Raw genomic sequence first — 5885 nt, forward strand, 5'->3', positions numbered from 1 at the left:
CAAGAACCAAAGTCTTTTCCTTCCATGACTGTGGGCAGTCCCAGTTCCTCTCTCAAACTTACAAACCCACAGGGTTCAAAGTGTGGAGCAGAACAAGGGGCTTTGTATGTAGGGAACTTATGCTCTTTAGAAATTATAAACACAAACACTCAAGAAAGTTAGCTATTGCATAGTAATTATTTTACCCTTTCTTACTGATGTAGCAACCCTTCTTATTGTAGAGTGGCATTTGGAAGAGTGGGAGAAGACAGCTGTCTCTGCAGCACCCCACATCACCGTCTGGGTTGGGTGCTGGTGTTACCATAGTTCTGGGTTCTGGTGTCTCAGAGGAAAAGACGTGGAGACTTTTTATGATCTATCTACGCATGGCCAGAGCCTGAGAATCTGGGCTCTTTCTGCCCAAATGCACGTGAAAATCCCGGAAATCAACTTAATGATTTACAAGGAGGTACAGATCGGATGCTGACTTTTTCTAGTCAGCTCATTTCCCTGACGGTTGGGAAACCTTGAAAAACTGTGACCTCTGTTTTGAGACCTTTGCCAAACCGAGTCTGTAGATAACACGTGTCAGATGCCTGTGGATTACAGTCAGTACTTCCAGCAAATAGTTTCAGGAATAACTTGGTGTTTTACCTGGTTTTAAAAAGACTTTCTTTGTGTCATATCTTAGCCTTCTTGGGTCAAGGCCAGACCATGGTTGTCCATAGGTAACTGATTTCCCATAGGGAAAGGCCAAGGTGTGCCTTTCCATGCATGGGCTGAGTTTCAGAGCATATAGATTTAAAATATTCTGCTTCTGCAAATATTACAGACCTATCTGATAGAAAAAGATACTTGAAGAGAAAAAATAAAGAACAAGTGTTGAGATCCTGAGGAAGAGCCTCAGCACTTTTGCCTTCAGGGCTCTTGGAAAAGTCTAGGACGGATAATGATCAGTGAAGTAGCTGACACAGTGAATTCGGGCACACGCCTCCCGTTTTTGCTCAGTTGATCTTAATAGATTCGTAAAGTAGGAAGTTATCTCCTTTTTACAGATGAGAAACCTGAGGCACAGAGAGGTTAAATAACTTCCCTTGGCCAAGGGCAGAATAAGAGGTCACAGCCAGGCTGGCTTCGAACAGCTACACTGCCTTTGCATTCCCTGCGTCCTTCCTACTCCTTGCGGGGAGGGGGCACTCTTACTCAAAACTTAAATCTCTCTTCTTGCTCGCTCCTCAGATTACTTCCCACTTCTGCATATCTGGACTGATGCCACTTTGGGCAGAGTTGACCATGACCAGTAGTAGATCACATTTCCTGGTGGTGGTGTTCTCACAAGTGACTGAAATTGCCTCATCGGCAGCTCTTTGCGACAGAGGGGGCGAGCCTTGTGGAAGATTGTCATTTCCAGTATGTTGCAATGCTTTTCCTCTTTGAAAGAGAGTTTGTCACTCAGTTTGAAAGAGGACCATTTAATGCTGACTTTCATCCCTAATTTGCAGATCTGTACCCTTTTCTTATCTCAGCCCCACACTGTTCTCCAAATGCCTAGAGACTGTTCCGTGGGATTGTCCTATATCATCATAGCTTGTTCCCAACTAAACTCGTCTTTTCTCTCTCACCTCTCAAAACAGGGCCCCCTTTCCAACTTCCCGCTCTGCCAATGACACTAGTCTTCCAGTCACCCGTCTGGTGAGTCATCTTTGACTCTCTTTTTGCCATTGTGCTCTGTGTCCAAGTTTTTCCTGTTAGATGTATATTTTTAAATAGACTTGATTTTTTTAGAGCAGTTTTAGGTTCACAGCAAAATTGAGGGAAAGTACAGGGAAGGGAGTTCCTATATACAGCCTTCCTCCCCTCCGTCTTTATCGACCTCAGCATCAGGGCGGTATCTATGTTATTACTATCAATGAACCTACAGAGACACATCATCACCCAAAGTCCACACTTTACGTCAGGGTTCACTCATGGTGTTGTACATTTTGACAAATGTCTGACACGTGTCCACCATTATTGTATCATCTAGAATAGTTTCACTGCCCCCCAAATCCTCTGAGCTCTCCTTCTTGTTATTTTCAAGTGTGCTTTTCCATCCCCCGCTGTCCACCTTGAGTCCATGATCTCTTGTGCTGGCTGGTGCATCCCCCAGCCCCCTGATGGAGCTCATGGCCTATGATCTCTGTCCCTGTCAATCCCTCCTCCACCCTATACCAAGATGAGTCATTGCCCTCATGTCAGGCTTGCACTTACTATATCCCTGCCTTCCAACAGGATACAGATTTGTATTCCTCCTCTCATCGTTCAGGGACTCCCCATCCTAGAAGGCCCACCGGAGCCCTTCCAGACTTGTCTTTTTGTCATAGTCTGCCCACACAGGCCATCCACTCCTGGGGAGCTGGACCCCTAGATCTCCTGAAAGTAGTACTGCTTAATCACCACCAGGCTGGTCCTGTTTTCTCTGCTTGTGCTAATGCGAGCATCGAGGCCTCGTCCTACCTCCTCCGTGAAGCATGTCCCTCTCCGTTCTCCTCCTTCCTGGATCCTGCTGTCAGTGTTGTTTACTTCGGCACATATGGTGGGCTTTGCATCACAAGTGAACGTTTCGTATCTGTGTCTCGACATCTTTAGATCTTAGAACTCAGGGAGTGTTACCGAATCATTAAAAAAATACCCCTCACCAGAACCAAAACCTAGAACTATCACACAGTAGGCTCTCAGTGATTGCTTATTGAATCGAATTATCATTGTCATCTCATTGTCCTTTCTTGCTAATGACCCTAAAGAGGCTGGTCATGTGAATGTACTATACGTCTCTCAGTGTTACCTCTTTCCTGAGGATGAGAAAGTTGTTTCCAGGCCTTTGGCTATTGGTGTTCCCAGGTTTCTGCCCTACCTCACATCCCTAGAGCATTAGAGACGTTAATCATTCAGTTTATTGATTGGTGTTCTCCAGTAATTGCTGTCTTTTAAGCATTTATTTCTAAGGAGGTGGCTTGAACGCCATGTTAGATGTAGGGGATATTGTGTGGTGGTTAAAAGTGAAGGCTTTCCTGAGCCCGGTTCCTGGGTTTGGATCCTGGCTCCTTCACTTACTAGCCGCATGACCTTGGGCACTGCTTCTTTACATGTAAAATCGTAATAATACTTGGCTTGTGGACTATCTTGAGGATTAGACGCGATAGTTTATGTTACAGTCTCTGCACCATGTCTGGCACATAGTTAACTATCAGTTACTCTTTAGTTTGATTGTTCTTTTCGATTACTCGTGGTGTAACTTTAACATTATTCCCCAATCTCATCCTGCACAGTGCAGTGGAGTTAGGTCTGGAGGAAAGGTAGAAAACAGTAGAAGAAGACATGTGACCTTCAAAACATTCCACTCTGGGTTCTTGCTGGCTGAAAGCTTTCGTTTCTCACAAGGCCAGTGATGTTACTCTTTAGTTTGACTGTTCTTTTCGATTATTCATGGTGTAACTTTAACATTATTCTCCAATCTCATCCTGCACAGTGCAGTGGAGTTAGGTCCGGAGGAAAGGTAGAAAACAGTAGAAGAAGACATGTGACCTTCAAAACATTCCACTCTGGGTTCTTGCTGGCTGAAAGCTTTCGTTTCTCACAAGGCCAGTGATTGTGAGTGGGAGGAGGTAGGCTGGCAGAAGAGGCAGGGCGTTGTTCCCATGCCCATGCTCCCAGCTCACGTGATTGGGTGACTTAGAAACTTGATGGTGATGTAGCAATGGAGTAAATTAGCTGGGAATGATTCGATCAAATTTAATTGACCCAATATGCCAGGAACTCTGCTGAGTGCTAAGGTTACAAAGTATGGATGATTTGGACAAGGTCCTTGTCCTCGTGGGACTTTTGAGAGGACAGACAATAAATAAGAAAATAGATTAATAGGTAAAATAATATAGACTGTGATAATTTCTAAGGAGAAATCAAAAGGATAGAGCCTTCCTGGGGGAGTTGGCCTTAGCGGGTGGTCAGGGAAGGCCCCACCGAGGAGGTGGCACTTAAGCCAAGACCTGCAGGATGGGAAGGAGCCCCGCTGGTGGGTTGGGTGGGGAGGGATGAGGAACATCGGAGGGAACAAGAGACACAAAGAGCGTGAGGTGGGAGTTTCGCACTGTGCTGTTGAGGGCAGTTGGACACTGAGTGTGCAGGAGAGTTGAGACAACGAAGGAGCATGGTTTATAGGGACTGTGCAAATACAGACCCTGTAACAGTTGTTTTCAAAACATTTTCTATCGTTAGTATACTTGAGGGGGCATGCACTGCGTTCTTGGGGTGGGACCTTTGGGGGCGGGTGATGGCGAAGGCTGGGGTATGCGTGATAGTTTGAAAAGAGCCCTCTCTGATTTGGATATACCTTACCTTCTCCTGCTCCTCAAATTGAGAAGCACTGCTCTTCATCATCCATCCACTCAGAAGCCTTAGGATCCTGGAACATTTACATCTCTTTTCAATTAAATGTGCAGGGCTCTGTAGGCACACCGTAGGAACGTGGCATTCTGTCAGGTGGTGAGAACATTGAGGATGAGTCACTGTTTCATTGGATCATTGTGTGACCCACTTAAGTAGATAGTGCTTTTTGAATAGAAAAGTTATTATTTACATTATTTCGAAGTTATTTAGAAATGACTTTGGAGACATCCTTTACGATTTTTAATCCATGTGGATTTCACCTTTTTGTTAAGAGAGGCAGTGGAGGGGAGATGAGAGGGCACTTTCTGTCATTCAGAAGTTGTCAGTTTGAGTCCGTACCACTGTGTGGCTTTGGGTGGTCATTTAACCTCTTTGGGTATTATTGGCCTTTTCTGTAAAATAAGACAAATAAGTCGTGTGCTGCCTTCCTCACCGACTGTCATGGGATAGTGCCAAGATATAAAAGTTACTTTAAAAAATTTAAATTTTCTCTACATACATTATGGCCAGTAGCACATTATGAGTAGGATGTAATTCATGACAATAGAAGAGAACTTTTCACTGCTCATAGAAGGGTCATATCTAGAATAATCCAAAGGAGAATATTTTTATAACTTTGCAGTGGGGATGGGTACTGTAAGTATGTTGCAAAGTCTAGAAGCCATAAAGAAAAGATTGATAAAATTCATTACCTGAAAGCAGTCAGCATAACGAAAGCCCAGAATGCAAAACAAAAGGCAGACTACAAACCGGAAAAACATATTTACACTTTATTTTATGTGTTAAGGATTAATTTCTCTAACCCATAAAGAACTCCTACAAATCAATAAAGAAAAGAACATAATTCTAGGAAAATGGTCAAAGGATATGAACAAACAATCTACATAAATAAATTCATGAAACTCATGAAAGATACTTGACCTTACACATAATTTTTAAAGTCTGAATTCAACTTCACTGAAATATACCATAGTTCACCTATCTGGGATTGACAAAGATAAAAAATTTTGAACATCCTCCATGTCCAGGAGATGTAGGAAAAGAGAACTCACACACATTTAGTGAATGTATATTAATTCCCTGCAGAGGGCACCTTGCCAATATCTGTCAGAGTTAATAATTCACATGGTTTTGCTTGACTCAGAAATTCTGCTTATAGAAGTTTATCCTTCAGATAAATTCACAGGTATTCACTGAGCAATGTTTTTAATAGCAACGAGTGTCTATCAATAGGGGCTGGTGAAATGAGTTATGCCGTATCTGCAAAGTGGAGTAGTATGCAGCCACGAAAAGAGGCCGAGGATGCTCTGTGGACGGCTGTGGAGCAGTCTACGTTGTAGATAAAGAATGAAGCATAGGAAGGACTGTATGTGGTGTTTCCATTTACAGAAAAGGGGGGGGTGCAAATCATAAATATGTGTAGATACTTGCATATGCATAAAATGTCTCTGGAAGGATAAAAAAAATGACTAGGAGTTAGG

At 43.3% G+C, this 5885-nt stretch overlaps 1 protein-coding gene across 1 annotated transcript in view; it reads left to right on the forward strand.

Annotated features, from left to right (window-relative positions):
- The window catches only part of SNX10 (sorting nexin 10), a 55373-nt gene that overhangs the window by 852 nt on the left and 48636 nt on the right, over positions 1-5885 (forward strand). The gene's annotated exons all lie outside the window — the stretch shown is intronic.

Source organism: Pteropus alecto, unplaced genomic scaffold (assembly GCF_000325575.1).
Source record: "Pteropus alecto unplaced genomic scaffold, ASM32557v1 scaffold21, whole genome shotgun sequence".
NCBI lineage: Eukaryota > Metazoa > Chordata > Mammalia > Chiroptera > Pteropodidae > Pteropus > Pteropus alecto.